Source organism: Bombina bombina, chromosome 6 (assembly GCF_027579735.1).
Source record: "Bombina bombina isolate aBomBom1 chromosome 6, aBomBom1.pri, whole genome shotgun sequence".
In the NCBI taxonomy this organism is placed as follows: domain Eukaryota; kingdom Metazoa; phylum Chordata; class Amphibia; order Anura; family Bombinatoridae; genus Bombina; species Bombina bombina.
The window spans coordinates 641,068,783-641,091,485 of NC_069504.1; the positions used below are offsets into that span (position 1 = coordinate 641,068,783).

The window sequence follows — 22,703 nt, forward strand, 5'->3', positions numbered from 1 at the left end:
AAATGTGTATTAATCCTGTTGGCTAAGATTTTTACATACATTTTTATATCTGAGTTGAGAAGGGATATTGGTCTAAAATGTTCTGGTTTTGTAGGAGGTTTACCTGGTTTTGGGAGCACAGTGATATGAGCCTCTAACATAGAGGATGGGAAGCCAAGTTGTTCATCTGATGAATTGAACAGCGTAACCAAGTGGGAATTAATATATGTTGGAAGGTTTTGTAGGCAATATGAGGTGATCCTCTCCAGATCACAGTGGGGGATATGTACATTGAGTACTTCGGATTTTGCGAGGTTGAGGTGAAAGTTGGAAAATCTACCATATATTTGAAACTCTCTGAGCAAGGCTGGGAGGGATTCGTCTATGTCAGTCAGGGTCAGCAGCACATCATCGCATAGAGAGCCACTTTGTATTCAGTGTTATTTACTGTAATTCCCTGAATTTGCTGGTTGTGTCTAATCTTGTGTGCCAATATTTCGATAGAGAGGGCGAATAGTAGGGGGGACAGGGGGCATCCCTGACGAGTCCCGTTGGAAATTTTAAAGGGGTCTGAAAGGTAGCCGTTAACCTTCACTCTGGCAACAGGGCAAGAGTAAAGAGCAAAAACTCTGTTAATGAATCTGTCCCCTATGTTCATGGAGGATAGGGTGGCTTTAAGGAATCACCAGTCCACCCTATCAAAAGCCTTTTCGGCATCAGTGGATATAATTCTCAATGGGATTTGGTGGTTTCGAGCGTAGGAAATCAGCTGTGTAACCTTAAGGGTATTATCCCTGGCCTCCCTCCCCGGGATGAATCCGACCTGGTCCGTATGGACCAGATGCTTTAATAGAGGGTTTAGCCTATTGACCAGGACCTTAGCATATATTTTCACGTCTGAGTTCAGAAGTGAAATGGGTCGATAGTTCTCCGGTCTGGTGCGTGTTTTCCCTGGTTTGGGGAGCACCGTGATATGTGCTTCTAGCATACTTTGCACAAAACCAACTTTATCTTGTAAGGAATTAAATAGTTTAGCAAGTTGTGGGGCAAGAATGTGAATGTATGTTTTGTAATATGTGTTGCCATACCCATCGGGGCCATGACTTTTACCTGCCGGCAAGTCTCTGATGGCGTCTGTTATTTCTTCCACTGAAAAAGGAAGGTCTAGAGCAGTGCTTTCCAAACTGTGTGTCGGGACACACTAGTGTGTCGGCAGCAGTGTGTAGGTGTGTCCCTGCTTCAGCACAAATTTTTTTAAATTTAATTTTTTTTTTTTAATTGTTTTTTGGTTTCTGACTTTCCACCTGCCTGCTACGCATATCACATGGTTGACACGTGATTGATACCTAGTGGGTCACAGATCATCTTAACCAATTGGCACAGCTCAGTGGGAACTAAAACTATTACAATTGGCGGATTTGGCGGCACATTGGCTCCTGACTGCACGTGTAGTCTCCTTAATTGGCTCGTGACTACAAGTGTAGCCAGTGAGTGGTACAGCAGTGTGTTTGCAGCGCGGGCAGTAGTCAGTCGGACTCACAGAGCACTGAGGGTGGCAACTTAAACGCTGAGTTGAAGTCAGAAGTCAGTGGGATTTTTTTGCAGCTAGCTCCCAGTAGTGCATTGCTGCTCCTGCTCTTGATATATGGATAGGAAGTGGAAGCTTAAAAATGCTTGATGATGAAATGTGAGAGTCTTTATCTAATATTACACCAAATATTCCGAAACTGTGTTCATCCCATCAACCTCATACATCCTTTTTGCTAGTACAACTGAATTACTGTGTCGCGAAATGATGTAGGTCTACAAAGTGTGTCACCAACATGAAAAGTTTGGAAAGCTCTGGTCTAGAGTGTCGGAGTCGCTGTTGTCAAGTTTGGGGAGGTCAGGTATAGAAAGATAATTCTCCAAATCTGTTGCATAGTTATTACTGTCCAACTGGGATGTGTTGTGCTGGTTGGTCTGTAGGTTATATAGGGTAGAATATTATGTTTTAAATGTTTCAGCTATTTGTAAGCTATCCTCGTGTGAGTGTCCTGAGTTATCCTGCAATGAATGTACAAAGGTCTTTAAATGTTTCCTACGGAGAGCTCTAGCTAGTAAACGTCTTGCCTTGTTACTATGTTTGTGGTAATGCTGTTTCAAAGAAAAGGCAGAATGGCGTTGCTCTTGTTGTAAGTGGAGTGTTAGAGCTGCACTCTTTTGTAGCAGTTGTTCTGTAAAGAGGGTGTGGGATGGGTCTTGTTTATGTAATTGTTCTGCTGAACTAACCTCTTCTAATAATTGCTGGTATTTAGCCCTCAGTTCTTTCTGCTTGCGTGCTTTGTGCTTTATATATTCTCCCCTCAGGACACACTTGTGCGCCTCCCAGGTTATAGTATGTGGCAACTTGTTGTCAGTGTTCAACTGGAAGTATTCAGTCAGAGACTTATCAATCTCGATTTTCACCAGTGGGTCACTTAAAAGGGAGACATCCAGCCTCCACTGAAACGGAGTCACTGTTGTCTCGGGCCACTCCACCGTGCAAAGCAGCAGGGCATGGTCCGACCAAGTGATAGGAAGAATGTCTATCGATCTCACAAATGAAAGGCTAAGGGGGTCAGTCAAAAACTAATCAAGGCGAGAGTACACTTGGTGGGGGTTTGAAAAAAAAGTGCTGTCTCTGTTTTCGGGATGAAATGTGCGCCAAACATCATGGACCGCCATGCTCCTAAGACTGCTACTTATACTTTTGATGTGTTTCCCTGATAGGGAGGAGGTTCCCCCCGACGTGTCTATGTCAGGATCTAAAGGTACGTTGAGGTCGCCCCCTATGATAAGTGAGCCCTTTCTACAGTCCAGTATTGTGTTCGTTATGCCCCGGATAAAAGCATGTTGTGCTAGGTTAGGTACATAAACGTTAACTATAGTAATTGGTCTGCCAAATAGCAGACCTACTATTATTAGGAGCCTTCCCTCATGGTCTTTCTCTATCTGCAACAACTGAAATGGCAAGTTTTTGTGTATCAGTATGCCCACTCCACATTTTTTGAGGGGCCCAGACGAAAGATATATTGTAGTGTATGTTTGTGACAGCCATTTGGGCTCCCTCCCTCTTTTGAAGTGGGTTTCCTGAATAAGTACAATGTCACCTTTAAGCCTGGAGAATTCCCATTTTTGCTTTTAAATCTTAGCTGAGAGCTTGTAAGTGAGTGCTGGACTTTCTCTGTGTGTTGTATTAATTTGTTTTGTAATTTTCCCTATGGTTCTTGCACCCAGACCTGTCTGGGGTTAACTGCCTGTGACTCTGGGGACAGCACAGCTTCCTGTGAGTGCCCATATCGCACATCTCCTATGCGCCTAGTAAAGTAGCGATCCATCCCGTACACTAAAATCAGTGATTCACCATCAGTGAAAATAGGTGGTCGCGCTATTTTAGACTCCAAAAAATTATGTAAAATAATTTTTAAGTGTGACACAAATATACCAATTACAGAGAAATCTGATTGGTTATTGCAAGTGGAAACAAATTATTAATATTTGGTTGGCAGATTATATTTATCACGTATTCATGACAATTGCTATGTAATACACAAACATTTTAAAACAATCATATTATATGCGTCACCAATGACTGACAATAAAATAAAATGTTTTATTATTTATGCGTTAACAACGAATTACTTATTTATCAACCAAAAAAAAAAGGCCTTTAAAAATATACATTTGATTATAGGATTATCTGTATTGTGGCGTCTTAAGAGTGTTATCAAAAATGTAATGATGCGATCCCTCTCCTGTCGGACAATAGCCCTTACTCACATAATCCGTGAAAAATAGCAGTACATCCTGTAGACAAGGCTGACCAATTCACTGTCACTAAATAATTTAGATCGTGCCATCTTGAACTCTAAAATCAATTGCTAATATTAGTTAACTGAGACACAACCATCACAATTATAGATCGTTATTGTTAATTTGGTATAAAGACATTTGAGGATTATATTAATCAGGCGTCATCAATGACGGAATTATAAATAAGATGTCCTAATACTGTAAAAAGTTTAAGTGATGATTGTATAATTGTTAACGGCTGATTGTCTATGTATTAACTATCTATAAAAGGGAATTGAAAATTGAGTCTATTAAGCCCTACTAAGCTTTGATAAGAGCTGTAGGTCTTCTTTTTGATTGTTTGATTACATTATTATTGCAACGTTTGTGTGCTTTATTATTTGTTTTTGGATATGGCGTCTAAGAAGACAAAGTGAAACGTCCAATTTAATTTTGAGCAAAATAAAGTTTTAGTTACCCTGGTTTTAGAGCACTATGATTTTATTTTTGGTTCCAAAGCCCAACAGACCTCGCGCTCCAAAAAACAATAAATTTGGAGAGCTAAAGCTGGCAGTGTCTCCGCTGAAGGCACTCATGCCAAATCGGTGAAGCACTGTAAGAAGAGGTTCTCTGACGTTAAGAAATTCTTAAAGGCCAAGGTGGCCAGGGAGAAACAGGCTGCACGTTCTACAGGTAATGTGTTTAGTCCACTTCTGCTCATTAGACACAGACTACGATCTCGTAGGGATTATGCTGGTGGTAGTGGTACTTTTAGTGGTTGTGGCAGCAGGAAATATAGTATCCTCTGACTGACTAACAATTTTATTACATAATAATATAATACAGAAATATCTAGTTGTTTGTTATTGGTGTCTGACACAAAATAGGCGATTTATGGAAATGTGTTTTGGTGTGAACTTTGTAATATTGAACTAAATACCTACCCAAAAGCAGGGTAAAGAAGAGCCCCCTCAGTATCAGTAGAAAAAATACTTGAATTATAGCAGTACTACTTTATCTTATCAATATGCCCCGAGTGCAATACCCAGTCACAACGAAAGAATTATATATTTTATACAAAAAAATGAAAGAAATGCTGCTAAATTACAAAACTTAGATAAAAGAGCAAAGTGGCAATTATTTGATTTATAGCAGTACTACTATATCTAATATATCTAACTAAAGTATGTGCACTATGTGCAATATCCAGCTACTAAAAAAAATATTATTATATATTGTATACAAAAGCTGGAAGGTATGCTGCTAGACGACAAAGCCTAGCCTATAGAGCCCACAGTGCCCCCACTACGGTAAAAAAAATGTATTGAATACTAACTTTTTTACGCTGTCACTAAATCTCTTTTTGCTACCGGTGGATTAAAAACTTGAAAATTCAAACTAATGGAATGTTTGTGTTGGTAAACTATATACGTTTGTATTGTTTATTTATATAAACATTATAACTTATGTTTATTAATCTTTCCATTAAATATTATCAAAACCAAATTTAAATTAATAGATATATACTTTAATGGAGTTAGTAGTAACATGAATATTAATTTTTGCATTGTACCTTTTTTAAATAAATATTTGTGTGGTATGCGCATAAATAATTTGTTAATTAAAGATTTTTGAAATGTGGGAAATTGTATTTATTTATTTATATAATAAGATAAAACAAATATGAGCTTTATTGAAATAAATTTGAAGGGGTTAAATCCATAAATATTACAGTATAAAGGTATTTAGACATCAACATAGAAAATAAATACAAGAACATTTATTGACTAATAAGATGCATAATGAACGCTATCCTGTACATACTGAAGTATTGAAGAAGCCCAGGAGTGTTATCGAGTGTTAGTTCTTCAAACATCCCCGACCACTTTCCCAGTGGATCAGTGTAATTTTAATGTCTATGTATAAAGCTCATTTTTAATTTTGATAACTTTTCTTATAATAATTTGTTCAAATGCTTAAATTCCAACATCAAATTTAGTATCTTTCAGCCAGGTTAGCTGTATTCCACAATTTCATTATAAGCTCATGTATCTCTACTCTATCAGAAGTGAGATAATGATATCTCTCCAACTGAATCAAGGATTCAACCTGCTGTTTCCACATATCTAGTGTTGGCACCTAAGTTAGTATTCACCTCTGTGGTAATCAAGAGTTTCGCCCCATTTAGCATAATTTATAATAAAGCTTTTTTTTGCTCTGTCTTGTAGCTTATGTAGCGAGTGCAATAGTAAGATAAGAGGATGCTCTGCTAGTTTAATAGATAGAACCCTGTTTATAAAAGAAATGATGTCATGCCAGAAAGGCCCAGCTTCTTACAACTCCACCACAAATGGAGCAAATCTTCTTCTCTTCCACACACCCTCCAACACTGTCCATTGGGTTTATTATAAATCTTCTTAATTTTAATCAGGGTCATGTTCCAACGGGAGATGAACTTATAATTAGATTCTTGTACCCTTGACAAGATTGAGGATGACTTATGATTTTCAAAAATGTTGTCCCATTTTTTTGGGTCAGCTCTATGCCCAGTACCCCATTCCATTTATTAGCATATAGTGGTATATTATTATCCTTTCCCAGAACAAGAATTTTATATATAAGTGAGACAAGGTGCCTTGGAGGTATGCTCATTAAGCACATATTTTCAAAAGCAGTTAAAGGTCTGAACAAGCAATGATTGTGTTTGCATGAATGAATGTAAAAAGAAACTTGAGCAAATGAGAACCTTGAAGAGAAAATATCACTATCTCCTCCAAGTCTTTTTGTGATTTTAATTTGTTATCTAAGAAGACATTATGAAAATATATATTTACCAATAGGGTGCTGTGAAGCATTAGTAGAGGGAACATATCTTATAAGTAATTCAGGGTTACGTATGTACGGGACCATTGGTGAGATTTTAGTTAAACGTGCATGTTAGTATTCAATATTGTGTCCCATTTAGTAAAGAGTTCAGTCATTAAGGGATATTCTTTTCTGGTCTTTTGTATGTAGGTATCCAAGCCAGAGAACCTACATTACTCACTTGTAATATGTCTCTGTCTAGTTGGATCCAGGGTTTTTGGTTTGAATTGGAGCATCATTCGTTGTAGTAATATAGCTTCCCTATACATAGCTAAGTTTGCGATTCCCAATCCCCCTTATGTCTGGGAAGGTATAGAGTGCCCTTTAGGATTCTTGGTTTAATTTTATGCCATATGAATTGTTCTATTAATTTCTGAATCTTTAAAAGAAAATTGTGTTAGTGGAATAGGCATGGGCTGCAAAATATATAAGATTCAGGGCAAAATAAAGATCGAGGGTATGGAATAGGGCAGAAGCTCGAACTTTCAGTTTTAGAATAGAAATGTTCGATAATCCCCTGGTCCTTATATTATGGAACATTTTTAATTCAGAAAATATCCAGAGGTTAGGAGAGGGGAAAGGAGGGAAGGGAGGGGGAGAGAGAAGAACAAAGAGGGGGGGGGAGAGAAAAGGGAGAGAAAAAAAAAAAAGGATGAAGCGCACCTCCCGGATTGGGGGAGAGGCTCGCAAGAGGAGGAGGTTCAGAAAGGGAGTGGAGGGGGGATGCCCCGACGAGGGCTAGCACAAAATTACAGTATTGTTCCCTTGAACGTTTATGGCTGTACACTATGACCTGCCGCGTTATCTGTGGCCTCTTTCCACCTAATCAACATTAACTCGTGTGTCACTGCTCTACCTGACTCCCAATAGTGTCGTCTATCTAGGTTAAGAGTGAGCGACACTTGTGCCTTCCATTGAGCCAGTGTGGGTGTCAATGCCGACTTCCACCTCTGGGGGATAAGAGCTTTGGCGCTGTTCAAAAAGGTCGTTAGGAGCAGTTGCGTGGCAGCGTCCTCTATTCTAGGTAATGAATGGAATAATAATATATCAGGCTCTAAAGGTAGCGGCACTGAGAATGTGTGTCTGATATATGCAACAACCTCGTTCCGGAAGGATCTGATTTTATCACAGCTCCACCAAATGTGGAGAAGATCAGCCTCCTCACCACACCCCCTCCAGCACTTGCCATCAGTGTTTTTATAGATTTGTTTTAGCCTTGCTGGGGTCAAATACCAGCGTGAGAGGAATTTAAAATTCATTTCTTGTGTGTTGGCAGAGATTGAACATTTTTTGTGTAGGAGAAAGATTTTAGCTCAATTTTGCAAGGTTATGTCCGTGTGTAGGCCCAAGTTCCACCTATGTACATAAGCAGGCAGGAGGTCCATAGGAGTCAGCAGTCTGTATATTTTAGATAGAAGGTGCCGTCCTGGGCGCTCTGACATACAGAGGCTCTCAAAAGGGGTGAGTCCCCTTGTTAGTTGATTTCTCTTGGGGTGCCTGTGTACAAAGTGAGAGACCTGTGCGTACAAGAACCAAGAGGAAACAGATTCCTCCATTCCCATCAGTTCATTTAGTGGTATCTCTGCTCCGTCACGATCCTATGGCTCTATCGCGGATGTGCGTTGCCTTTGTGTCTGATCTGGTGGTAAAGGATAAAGGGATTTCGGGGTTCCCCCGAAAAGGTGATAAGGGGGAAGGATTAGAAGAGATGTGTGTAGTAGTGTTCATTAGCCTGTCCCACTGGGTAAACACTTCATTCAGGAGAGGGTATAGCTTGATCAAGGGTGGTCTATGCTGTGATTTCAGCCACACCATAGCACCTACATTACCTATTCTCAAAATATCAGAGTCCAAACGGATCCACTGCTTTTGATCTGACAGAGAACACCATTCCGGTATTCTCTGCAACAGGGTAGCTGTTCTGTAGCTCACAAGATCCGGTACGCCCAGTCCTCCCCTATCTCTAGCCAAGTAGAGTTTTTTTTCTGTACTCTAGGTTTAATTTTATTCCATATGAAGCCCTCCAGCCTTGCTTGCAGTTTGATGAGATAGTGACTGGGCAAGGGTAGAGGAACTGTTTGGAGAAGATAAAGTATGCGGGGCAGGATGTTCATCTTCAAAATTTGGATCCTACCAAACCAAGAAAATGCTTTGCCGCCCCATCTGGAGAGGTCATTTATAATCTCGTTTTGAATAAGAATGTAGTTTGGTTCTATCATATCCGCAGGGTCAGCTGTTAAGTAAACCCCTAAGTACTTAAGTTTTTTGGGTTGAATTTTGAGGGGGCAATATGAGGTGATCCTCTCCAGATCACAGTGGGGGATATGTACATTGAGTACTTCGGATTTTGCGAGGTTGAGGTGAAAGTTGGAAAATCTACCATATATTTGAAACTCTCTGAGCAAGGCTGGGATGGATTTGTCTATGTCAGTCAGGGTCAGCAGCACGTCATCGGCATAGAGAGCCGCTTTGTATTCAGTGTTATTTACTGTAATTCCCTGAATTTGCTGGTTGTGTCTAATCTTGTGTGCCAATATTTCGATAGAGAGGGCGAATAGTAGGGGGGACAGGGGGCATCCCTGACGAGTCCCATTGGAAATTTTAATGGGGTCTGAAAGGTAGCCGTTAACCTTCACTCTGGCAACAGGGCAAGAGTAAAGAGCAAAAACTCTGTTAATGAATCTGTCCCCTATGTTCATGGAGGAAAGGGTGGCTTTAAGGAATCGCCAGTCCACCCTATCAAAAGCCTTTTCGGCATCAGTGGATATAATTCCCAATGGGATTTGGTTGTTTCGGGCATAGGAAATCAGCTGTGTAACCTTAAGGGTATTATCCCTGGCCTCCCTCCCCGGGATGAATCCGACCTGGTCCGTATGGACCAGATGCTTTAATAGAGGGTTTAGCCTATTGGCCAGGACCTTAGCATATATTTTCACGTCTGAGTTCAGAAGTGAAATGGGTCGATAGTTCTCCGGTCTGGTGGGTGTTTTCCCTGGTTTGGGGAGCACCGTGATATGTGCTTCTAGCATACTTTGCACAAAACCAACGTTATCTTGTAAGGAATTAAATAGTTTAGCAAGTTGTGGGGCAAGAATGTGAATGTATGTTTTGTAATATGTGTTGCCATACCCATCAGGGCCAGGACTTTTACCTGCCGGAAAGTCTCTGATGGCGTCTGTTATGTCTTCCACTGAAAAAGGAAGGTCTGGAGTGTCGGAGTCGCTGTCGTCAAGTTTGGGGAGGTCAGGTATAGAAAGATAATTCTCCACATCTGTTGCATAGTTATTACTGTCCAACTGGGATGTGTTGTGCTGGTTGGTCTGTAGGTTATATAGGGTAGAATAGTATGTTTTAAATGTTTCAGCTATTTGTAAGCTATCCTCGTGTGAGTGTCCTGAGTTATCCTGCAATGAATGTACAAAGGTCTTTAAATGTTTCCTACGGAGAGCTCTAGCTAGTAAACGTCCCGCCTTGTTACTATGTTTGTGGTAATGCTGTTTCAAAGAAAAGGCAGAATGGCATTGCTCTTGTTGTAAGTGGAGTGTTAGAGCTGCCCTCTTTTGTAGCAGTTGTTCTGTAAAGAGGTTGTGGGATGGGTCTTGTTTATGTAATTGTTCTGCTGAACTAACCTCTTCTAATAATTGCTGGTATTTAGCCCTCAGTTCTTTCTGCTTGCGTGCTTTGTGCTTTATATATTCTCCCCTCAGGACACACTTGTGTGCCTCCCAGGTTATAGTATGTGGCAACTTGTCGTCAGTGTTCAACTGGAAGTATTCAGTCAGAGACTTATCAATCTCGATTTTCACCAGTGGGTCACTTAAAAGGGAGACATCCAGCCTCCACTGAAACGGAGTCACTGTTGTCTCGGGCCACTCCACCGTGCAAAGCACCGGGGCATGGTCCGACCAAGTGATAGGAAGAATGTTTATCGCTCTCACAAATGAAAGGCTAAGGGGGTCAGTCAAAAAGTAATCAAGGCGAGAGTACGCTTGGTGGGGGTTTGAAAAAAAAGTGTAGTCTCTGTTTTCGGGATGAAATGTGCGCCAAACATCATGGACCGCCATGCTCCTGAGACTGCTACTTATACTTTTGATGTGTTTCCCTGATAGGGAGGAGGTTCCCCCCGACGTGTCTATGTCAGGATCTAAGGGTACGTTGAGGTCACCCCTATGATAAGTGAGCCCTTTCTACAGTCCAGTATTGTGTTCGTTATTCCCCGGATAAAAGCATGTTGTGCTAGGTTAGGTACATAAACGTTAACTATAGTAATTGGTCTGCCAAATAGCAGACCTACTATTATTAGGAGCCTTCCCTCATGGTCTTTCTCTATCTGCAACAACTGAAATGGCAAGTTTTTGTGTATCAGTTTGCCCACTCCACATTTTTTGAGGGGCTCCGACGAAAGATATATTGTAGTGTATGTTTGTGACAGCCATTTGGGCTCCCTCCCTCTTTTGAAGTGGGTTTCCTGAATAAGTACAATGTCACCTTTAAGCCTGGAGAATTCCCATTTTTGCTTTTAAATCTTAGCTGAGAGCTTGTGAGTGCTGGACTTTCTCTGTGTGTTGTATTAATTTGTTTTGTAATTTTCCCTATGGTTCTTGCACCCAGACCTGTCTGGGGTTAACTGCCTGTGACTCTGGGGACAGCACAGCTTCCTGTGAGTGCCCATATCGCACATCTCCTATGCGCCTAGTAAAGTAGCGAACCATCCCGTACACTAAAATCAGTGATTCACCATCAGTGAAAATAGGTGGTCGCGCCATTTTAGACTCCAAAAAATTATGTAAAATAATTTTTAAGTGTGACACAAATATACCAAAATCTGATTGGTTATTGCAAGTGGAAACAAATTATTAATATTTGGTTGGCAGATTATATTTATCACATATTCATGACGATTGCAATGTAATACACAAACATTTTAAAACAATCATATTATATGCGTCACCAATGACTGACAATAAAATAAAATGTTTTATTATTTATGCGTTAACAATGAATTACTTATTTATCAACCAAAAAAAAAAAAAGGCCTTTAAAAATATACATTTGATTATAGGATTATCTGTATTGTGGCGTCTTAAGAGTGTTATCAAAAATGTAATGATGCGATCCCTCTCCTGTCGGACAATAGCCCTTACTCACATAATCCGTGTAAAATAGCAGTACATCCTGTAGACAAGGCTGACCAATTCACTGTCACTAAATAATTTAGATCGTGCCATCTTGAACTCTAAAATCAATTGCTAATATTAGTTAACTGAGACACAACCATCATAATTATAGATCATTATTGTTAATTTGGTATAAAGACATTTGAGGATTATATTAATCAGGCGTCATCAATGACGGAATTATAAATAAGATGTCCTAATACTGTAAAAAGTTTAAGTGATGATTGTATAATTGTTAACGGCTGATTGTCTATGTATTAACTATCTATAAAAAGGAATTGAAAATGGAGTCTATTAAGCCCTACTAAGCTTTGATAAGAGCTGTAGGTCTTCTTTTTGATTGTTTGATTACATTATTATTGCAACGTTTGTGTGCCTTATTATTTGTTTTTGGATATGGCGTCTAAGAAGACAAAGTGAAACGTCCAATTTAATTTTGAGCAAAATAAAGTTTTAGTTACCCTGGTTTTAGAGCACTATGATTTTATTTTTGGTTCCAAAGCCCAACAGACCTCGCGCTCCAAAAAACAATAAATTTGGAGAGCTAAAGCTGGCAGTGTCTCCACTGAAGGCACTCATGCCAAATCGGTGAAGCACTGTAAGAAGAGGTTCTCTGACGTTAAGAAATTCTTAAAGGCCAAGGTGGCCAGGGAGAAACAGGCTGCACATTCTACAGGTAATGTGTTTAGTCCACTTCTGCTCATTAGACACAGACTACGATCTCGTAGGGATTATGCTGGTGGTAGTGGTACTTTTAGTGGTTGTGGCAGCAGGAAATATAGTATCCTCTGACTGACTAACAATTTTATTACATAATAATATAATACAGACATATCTAGTTGTTTGTTATTGGTGTCTGACACAAAATAGGGGATTTATGGAAATGTGTTTTGGTGTGAACTTTGTAATATTGAACTAAATACATACCCAAAAGCAGGGTAAAGAAGAGCCCCCTCAGTATCAGTAGAACAAAATACTTGAATTATAGCAGTACTACTTTATCTTATCAATATGCCCCGAGTGCAATACCCAGTCACAACGAAAGAATTATATATTTTATACAAAAAAATGAAAGAAATGCTGCTAAATTACAAAACTTAGATAAAAGAGCAAAGTGGCAATTATTTGATTTATAGCAGTACTACTATATCTAATATATCTAACTAAAGTATGTGCACTATGTGCAATATCCAGCTGCTAAAAAAATATTATTATATATTGTATACAAAAGCTGGAAGGTATGCTGCTAGACGACAAAGCCTAGCCTATAGAGCCCACAGTGCCCCCACTACGGTAAAAAAAATGTATAGAATACTAACTTTTTTACGCTGTCACTAAATCTCTTTTTGCTACGGGTGGATTAAAAACTTGAAAATTCAAACTAATGGAATGTTTGTGTTGGTAAACTATATACGTTTGTATTGTTTATTTATATAAACATTATAACTTATGTTTATTAATCTTTCCATTAAATATTATCAAAACCAAATTTAAATTAATAGATATATACTTTAATGGAGTTAGCAGTAACATGAATATTAATTTTTGCATTGTACTTACCTTTTTTAAATAAATATTTGTGTGGTATGCGCATAAATAATTTGTTAATTAAAGATTTTTGAAATGTGGGAAATTGTATTTATTTATTTATATAATAAGATAAAACAAATATGAGCTTTATTGAAATAAATTTGAAGGGGTTAAATCCATAAATATTACAGTATAAAGGTATTTAGACATCAACATAGAAAATAAATACAAGAACATTTATTGACTAATAAGATGCATAATGAACGTTATCCTGTACATACTGAAGTATTGAAGAAGCCCAGGAGTGTTATCGAGTGTTAGTTCTTCAAACATCCCCGACCACTTTCCCAGTGGATCAGTGTAATTTTAATGTCTATGTATAAAGCTCATTTTTAATTTTGATAACTTTTCTTATAATAATTTGTTCAAATGCTTAAATTCCAACATCAAATTTAGTATCTTTCAGCCAGGTTAGCTGTATTCCACAATTTCATTATAAGCTCATGTATCTCTACTCTATCAGAAGTGAGATAATGATATCTCTCCAACTGAATCAAGGATTCAACCTGCTGTTTCCACATATCTAGTGTTGGCACCTAAGTTAGTATTCACCTCTGTGGTATCAAGAGTTTCGCCCCATTTAGCATAATTTATAATAAAGCTTTTTTTGCTCTGTCTTGTAGCTTATGTAGTGAGTGCAATAGTAAGATAAGAGGATGCTCTGCTAGTTTAATAGATAGAACCCTGTTTATAAAAGAAATGATGTCATGCCAGAAAGGCCAGCTTCTTACAACTCCACCACAAATGGAGCAAATCTTCTTCTCTTCCACACACCCTCCAACACTGTCCATTGGGTTTATTATAAATCTTCTTAATTTTAATCAGGGTCATGTTCCAACGGGAGATGAACTTATAATTAGATTCTTGTACCCTTGACAAAATTGAGGATGACTTATGATTTTCAAAAATGTTGTCCCATTTTTTTGGGTCAGCTCTATGCCCAGTACCCCATTCCATTTATTAGCATATAGTGGTATATTATTATCCTTTCCCAGAACAAGAATTTTATATATAAGTGAGACAAGGTGCCTTGGAGGTATGCTCATTAAGCACATATTTTCAAAAGCAGTTAAAGGTCTGAACAAGCAATGATTGTGTTTGCATGAATGAATGTAAAAAGAAACTTGAGCAAATGAGAACCTTGAAGAGAAAATATCACTATCTCCTCCAAGTCTTTTTGTGATTTTAATTTGTTATCTAAGAAGACATTATGAAAATATATATTTACCAATAGGGTGCTGTGAAGCATTAGTAGAGGGAACATATCTTATAAGTAATTCAGGGTTACGTATGTACGGGACCATTGGTGAGATTTTAGTTAAACGTGCATGTTAGTATTCAATATTTTGTCCCATTTAGTAAAGAGTTCAGTCATTAAGGGATATTCTTTGATATGTTCTGGTCTTTTGTATGTAGGTATCCAAGCCAGAGAACCTACATTACTCACTTGTAATATGTCTCTGTCTAGTTGGATCCAGGGTTTTTGGTTTGAATTGGAGCACCATTCGTTGTAGTAATATAGCTTCCCTATACATAGCTAAGTTTGCGATTCCCAATCCCCCTTATGTCTGGGAAGGTATAGAGTGCCCTTTCGGATTCTTGGTTTAATTTTATGCCATATGAATTGTTCTATTACTTTCTGAATCTTTAAAAGAAAATTGTGTTAGTGGAATAGGCATGGGCTGCAAAATATATAAGATTCAGGGCAAAATATTTATTTTATTTATATGTATTCGACCGATCCATGAGAATGATTGGTTGTGCCAATTTGATAGGTCAGTTAGTAAATTATGTTGTAAGACTTCATAGTTAGCTGAGAAGAGCTCCGTAGGATAAGCTGTTAGGTGTGTCCCTAAATATTTAAGCTTGTGTTGCTGAATATTTAGAGGGCTTGACCAGTCTCTCCATTTCATTGTATGGAGAGACATTATTCAACATTTCTGATTTGGTAAGATTGAGATGGAAATGGGAAAATTTCCCATAGGTCTCTATCTCTTTCAATAAGGTAGGTAACAATTGGTCGATCTTAGTGAGGGTAACTAAGATGTCATCATCGTACATCACTAATTTATATTCCCAGATTGAACCATAATACCTGAGATAAGAGTGTTTTCCCTAATGTTTTGGGCTAAAATTTCAATTGATAAACCAAAAAGTGGATGTAATAGGGGACATCACTGTCGCTTGTCATTTCTGATTGTAAATGGGTTGGATAACACACAATTGACCCTTAATTTAGCTATTGGATTTGTATAAAGTGAGAAAATTTTATTTAAGAAGGTCTGTCCAAAGTTAATTTTTGATAGGTCATTTTGAGGAAACTCCAGTTGACCCTGTTGAATGTCTTCTCTGCGTCCGTTAACACCAATGCCATTGGAATGTTTTGGGAGCGGGTGTAAGAAAGTAATTGGAAAACTTTGAGGGTATTATCCCTAGCTTCCCTTCCTGGGATGAATTCTACTTTTTCGCTGTAAACCAAGCTGGGCAAATGTGTATTAATCCTGTTGGCTAAGATTTTTACATACATTTTTATATCTGAGTTGAGAAGGGATATTGGTCTAAAATGTTCTGGTTTTGTAGGAGGTTTACCTGGTTTTGGGAACACAGTGATATGAGCCTCTAACATAGAGGATGGGAAGCCAAGTTGTTCATCTGATGAATTGAACAGCGTAACCAAGTGGGAATTAATATATGTTGGAAGGTTTTGTAATATTTAACTCCAAAACCACTGTTTAACAATGGTGTAAAAGAGACTTACAGCTAAGGTTGCAAATAATAACTTTTTACTGTTTTGAATAATCAGTCATTAAAGGGACAGTACACTGTAAAACTGTTTTTCCATTTATGTATTTTAAATGACTTGTTATACCAACTGCAGAGTATAAAATATTTGAGAAATTCCATTTTCATGCTTATTTGTGTATATGAAGTAGCTGATTTTGTGCTTTGAAACCACAACCTATTACAATGGGTTGAACTTAAAGGTGATATCAGATCTCATTATGTTCTAAGTTTGTGTAAACAGACTTGCTTGCTTATCTTTTATTTGGCTGGAACACCAAAGCTCAATATATAAAGAGAACAATGGGAAATTATCATTTTATTACTTAACTATCCTGCATCCCACTGAGAGTGTAATCTCTTCTGCTGGCTGTGTATACTTAGGCTATTCAATAGCCTATACTCCAGTATTCATTTGTTCAGTGTAGGTTGCGATACCACAGGCTAAATCAGCTATTTCAAATGCTGAAATAGGAGTAAAGGAGCTACTTGTAACCAATTTAATACACTCTAGCAGGTTAAAAGGATCATTGGGAATAATTTAAAGGGGAGAATTTTTTTGGGTGAACTGTCCCTTTAACTTATAAATCACTTTGAATAATATTGCTTATCAAAAAGACAGTCCTTTTTTGCTCAGTGATACATAAAGTCCTTAGCGAATGAGCGAGGTAAAGTGTACATTCTGTTGTGCTTACGAATACAGTAGTCAGTATTCATTAATAAGCAAAGAAAAAATTATCAGCTGTATTTTCCTTTGCATCAGTCATGTAATGTAAGAAAAAGAAAAGAGAGAAACAAAAAAGAAATAGAAAAAATTTAAATAAAAAAATAGGTAGATGGGCGAGGGGGAAATGAAAGATGGGTAAGGTGAGGTGCTACATTAATCTATTTTAATTTTTAGGATTTTAGGCCTTGCATCTGCTAGATTTGCAGTCTGCTCCACAGGTCCAGAAGCTCCTGATGATATTCCAGCTTGTTTATTTTTAGATAGTGAAGCGTTCAAGTTGTAATATATCTGAAGTTTGTCAGTGCCATTCGAAAAGCGTAGGTGTTTTACTAGATTTCCACTGTTTAGATAGGCCTAGATTTGGAGTTTGGCGGTAGATGGGCTGTTAACGCTACGCAGGCTTTTTTCTGGCCGCACCATAAAATTAACTCTGGTATCGAGAGTCCCAAAAAATGCTGCATTAGGCTCCAAAAAAGGAGCGTAGAGCATTTTTACCGCAAATGCAACTCTCGATACCAGAGTTGCTTACGGACGCGGCCAGCCTCAAAAACGTGCTCGTGCACGATTCTCCCATAGGAAATAATGGGGCTGTTTGAGCTGAAAAAAAACCTAACACCTGCAAAAAAGCAGCGTTCAGCTCCTAACGCAGCCCCATTGTTTCCTATGGGCAAACACTTCCTACGTCTGCACCTAACACTCTAACATGTACCCGGAGTCTAAACACCCCTAACCTTACACTTATTAACCCCTAATCTGCCGCCCCCGCTATCGCTGACCCCTGCATATTATTATTAACCCCTAATCTGCCTCTCCGTAAACCGCCGCAACTTACATTATCCCTATGTACCCCTAATCTGCTGCCCCTAACACCGCCGACCCCTATATTATATTTATTAACCCCTAATCTGCCCCCCACAACGTCGCCTCCACCTGCCTACACTTATTAACCCCTAATCTGCCGAGCGGACCTGAGCGCTACTATAATAAAGTTATTAACCCCTAATCCGCCTCACTAACCCTATCATAAATAGTATTAACCCCTAATCTGCCCTCCCTAACATCGCCGACACCTAACTTCAATTATTAACCCCTAATCTGACGACCGGAGCTCACCGCTATTCTAATAAATGTATTAACCCCTAAAGCTAAGTCTAACCCTAACACTAACACCCCCCTAAATTAAATATAATTTTAATCTAACGAAATTAATTAACTCTTATTAAATAAATTATTCCTATTTAAAGCTAAATACTTACCTGTAAAAAAAAATCCTAATATAGCTACAATATAAATAATAATTACATTGTAGCTATTTTAGGATTAATATTTATTTTACAGGCAACTTGGTAATTATTTTAACTTGGTACAATAGCTATTAAATAGTTAAGAACTATTTAATAGTTACCTAGTTAAAATAATAACAAAATTACCTGTAAAATAAGTCCTAACCTAAGTTATAATTAAACCTAACACTACCCTATCAATAAATTAATTAAATAAAATACCTACAATTACCTACAATAAAACCTAACACTACACTATCAATAAATAAATTAAATACAATTTCTACAAATAACTACAATTACATAAACTAACTAAAGTACAAAAAATAAAAAAGAACTAAGTTACAAAAAATAAAAAAATATTTACAAACATAAGAAAAATATTACAACAATTTTAAACTAATTACACCTACTCTAAGCCCCCTAATAAAATAACAAAGACCCCCAAAATAAAAAAATGCCCTACCCTATTCTAAATTAATAAATTTAAAAGCTCTTTTACCTTACCAGCCCTGAACAGGGCCCTTTGCGGGGCATGCCCCAAGAAAATCAGCTCTTTTGCCTGTAAAAAAAAACATACAATACCCCCCCCCCAACATTACAACCCACCACCCACATACCCCTAATCTAACCCAAACCCCCCTTAAATAAACCTAACACTAAGCCCCTGAAGATCTTCCTACCTTGTTTTCACCTCACCGGGTATCACCGATCGGTCCTGGCTCCGATATCTTGTAATGTTGGGGGGGGGGGGTATTGTATGTTTTTTTTTACAGGCAAAAGAGCTGATTTTCTTGGGGCATGCCCCGCAAAGGGCCCTGTTCAGGGCTGGTAAGGTAAAAGAGCTTTTAAATTTATTAATTTAGAATAGGGTAGGGCATTTTTTTATTTTGGGGGTCTTTGTTATTTTATTAGGGGGCTTAGAGTAGGTGTAATTAGTTTAAAATTGTTGTAATATTTTTCTTATGTTTGTAAATATTTTTTTATTTTTTGTAACTTAGTTCTTTTTATTTTTTGTACTTTAGTTAGTTTATGTAATTGTAGTTATTTGTAGAAATTGTATTTAATTTATTTATTGATAGTGTAGTGTTAGGTTTTATTGTAGGTAAATGTAGGTATTTTATTTAATTAATTTATTGATAGGGTAGTGTTAGGTTTAATTATAACTTAGGTTAGGACTTATTTTACAGGTAATTTTGTTATTATTTTAACTAGGTAACTATTAAATAGTTCTTAACTATTTAATAGCTATTGTACCTAGTTAAAATAATTACCAAGTTGCCTGTAAAATAAATATTAATCCTAAAATAGCTACAATGTAATTATTATTTATATTGTAGCTATATTAGGATTTATTTTACAGGTAAGTATTTAGCTTTAAATAGGAATAATTTATTTAATAAGAGTTAATTAATTTCGTTAGATTAAAATTATATTTAACTTAGGGGGGTGTTAGTGTTAGGGTTAGACTTAGCTTTAGGGGTTAATACATTTATTAGAATAGTGGTGAGCTCCAGTCGGCAGATTAGGGGTTAATAATTGAAGTTAGGTGTCGGCGATGTTAGGGAGGGCAGATTAGGGGTTAATACTATTTATGATAGGGTTAGTGAGGCGGATTAGGGGTTAATAACTTTATTATAGTAGCGCTCAGGTCCGCTCGGCAGATTAGGGGTTAATAAGTGTAGGCAGGTGTCGGCGACGTTGTGGGGGGCAGGTTAGGGGTTAATAAATATAATATAGGGGTCGGCGGTGTTAGGGGCAGCAGATTAGGGGTACATAAGGATAACGTAGGTGGCGGCGCTTTGCGGTCGGCAGATTAGGGGTTAATTATTGTAAGTAGCTGGCGGCGACGTTGAGGGGGGCAGGTTAGGGGTTAATAAATATAATACAGGGGTCGGCGGTGTTAGGGGCAGCAGATTAGGGGTACATAAGTATAACATAGGTGGCGGTCGGCAGATTAGGGGTTAAAAAAATGTAATCGAGTTGCGGCGATGTGGGGGGACCTCGGTTTAGGGGTACATAGGTAGTTTATGGGTGTTAGTGTACTTTAGGGTACAGTAGTTAAGAGCTTTATGAACCGGCGTTAGCCCAGAAAGCTCTTAACTCCTGCTATTTTTCTGCGGCTGGAGTTTTGTCGTTAGAGCTCTAACGCTCACTTCAGAAACGACTCTAAATACCGGCGTTAGGAAGATCCCATTGAAAAGATAGGATACGCAATTGATGTAAGGGGATCTGCGGTATGGTAAAGTCACGGCTGAAAAGTGAGCGTTAGACCCTTTAATCACTGACTCCAAATACCGGCGGTAGCCTAAAACCAGCGTTAGGAGCCTCTAACTCTGGTTTTCACGGCTAACGCCAAACTCCAAATCTAGGCCATAGTTTCTTGGCACTATTAATCATTATGAGAAAGAGGGTCATGTTTAGTTTGTTCTGTAAATTAGGAATTTTCAAGAATAGTAATAGATGCAAATTGGGTGTGATAGTAATACCCATTACAGAGGAGATAGATTTAAAGACGCCTTTCCAAAAGTCTATGATGTGGGGGGGGGCAAGACCACCAAATGTGGTGAATTGTTCCCATTTGTCCGCATCCTCTCCAGCATTTGTTGCTAATTTGGGGGTTATATTTGTGTAGTCTGGAGGGCGTTAAGTACCATCTGCTGTTAAACTTAAAGTGCATTTCCTGTATGGTGTCGGATGATGAGGCTTTTATGGCTATTTGAAACAACTTATACTATATTTTTGGGTCGTATTATGAATCCAGTTCAGTGTGCCACAACCTAACATAAGTAGGCACTGTCATTTTGCCGGGCAGTAATAGTATTTTATATAAAAGGGAGACAGTGTGTCTTGGAGGAGTTTGCTGAGTGCACAACTTTTCAAAAGGTGTTTTTGTCTTGATATGTAGTGAACTATTTGTGTTCAGGTTAGCCATGTGGGAAACCTTTTTGTGTCCCATTGTTGTAATTTTTCTAGGGGCATTAGAGTCCCCTGTTCGATTGCAAAATGTAGGATTCCCTCTCTCAGTTTGTATGTTGGTCTGTGTGAGGTACCTGTAGTACCCAAAGGTACATCTGCATTTTCTCTGATGGGGAGAAGTGTTACAATTTTGGAGGAAATATGCGGGTTGGTGGCAATGTTTTTATCCCATTCTCTGAATGTTTCCGATATAGTAGAGTAATAACGTATAGAAGGGGTGGGCAAGAGGTAAATCGCGGTCTACCAGTGGACCGCAAGTGAATTTTGAGGTGACTGCCTGGAAGATTTCAAAAGTCTGCATAATAAGAGAAACATTTCTCATACATCTAGATTCTGAGTGAAGAGTCTCACCAACGAAGATGTATGAGAAATGTTTCTCTTATGCAGACTTTTTAAATTGGCTATGAGTCTATGACGGGGGTAGGTGTACTTCCGCATGCGGGACACAGCTGTAGCTGAACTCACTGCCCCAACTTTGGTTACTGCCTGTCCCAAACTATTCTACTTTTTGTCTCAAGAGTGGTCAGTCCATAGTACAGACTCTTCATGCGCTAGGCTGAGATGCTGCTTGGCATCCCTGGGTTTTGCAGTTCCAGGTCCTGCTCTGTTTAATATTCTGCTACTACTTTGTAGTTCTGTCCTCGGTTACTTGTCACCAGGCTCTGCTGGGTGAATGGTCTGGTGTTGTTTTTTCCCAGGGGTCTCTGTTACTCCCCTCAGGTTCTTTTACTTACTCTATTACCAGGCTTTGATGCTGCTCTCTGATACTTTCTCTGACACACTAATATTAACTATACTTTGTTGTCACCAGATTGTGCAGGGCAGTGCTGTTGCTTCTTTACCAGTCTCTGGTTTCTCTGTTAGTAGCCCTTGCCTTACAAAAGTCTGCCCACCCCTGCCGTATAGTGTCTGGGCGTTTTCTAGGTTCCATCCATGCTAGTGATGCGACGTTTCCTTTGTTGAGAATGTGATTATCTAGGCAAACCCAGGCCTTTTGATCTGAGTTGTGGCTCCAGTCTAAGATTTGTTGCAGCAATATGGCTTTTCTATATAGGGTGAGATTCGGAACACCTAGGCCTTCTCTCTCCATGGGTAAGAACATAGTCTGTCTTCTTATTCTACTTCTCCCCTCCCCCACAAAAAGTTATCTAAGAGGGTTTGAAATTGTGGCATAAAGTTGATGGGTAGGGGGATTGGCAGGGTCTGAAACAGATATAGTAGCCTGAGCAGAATGTTAATTTTGATGATTCCTACCCTGCCCAGCCATGAAAGGGGTTTACTATTCCAGGAGCTCAAGTCTTTAGTAATTTCTTTTTTAAGCTGTAAGTAATTGTAACTGAACAGGGTGTCCGGTTTGTCTGTTAGAATTATACCAAGGTATTTTAGCTTATTTGGGGCTAGTGTTAAATTATATTTTGTGGTGATTTGTTGTATGAGATGTGGTGGTGAGGTAATGTTGAGTAATTCTGACTAAGTTAAATTAAGGTGAAACCTGGCCATATTTATGTA

At 38.4% G+C, this 22,703-nt stretch overlaps 1 long non-coding RNA gene across 3 annotated transcripts in view; it reads left to right on the top strand.

Annotated features, from left to right (window-relative positions):
- Positions 1-2,406: 2,406 nt before the first annotated feature.
- LOC128663365 (uncharacterized) overlaps positions 2,407-22,703 on the top strand; it is a 215,631-nt gene continuing 195,334 nt past the window's right edge. For 2 of the 3 annotated variants that reach the window (XR_008402856.1, XR_008402855.1), the window contains exon 1: positions 2,407-2,771. This is a non-coding gene — a long non-coding RNA (uncharacterized LOC128663365). Of the gene's footprint in view, positions 2,772-10,684; positions 10,808-22,703 lie in introns of those variants that run through there. The other variant, XR_008402854.1, reaches the window with a different exon arrangement.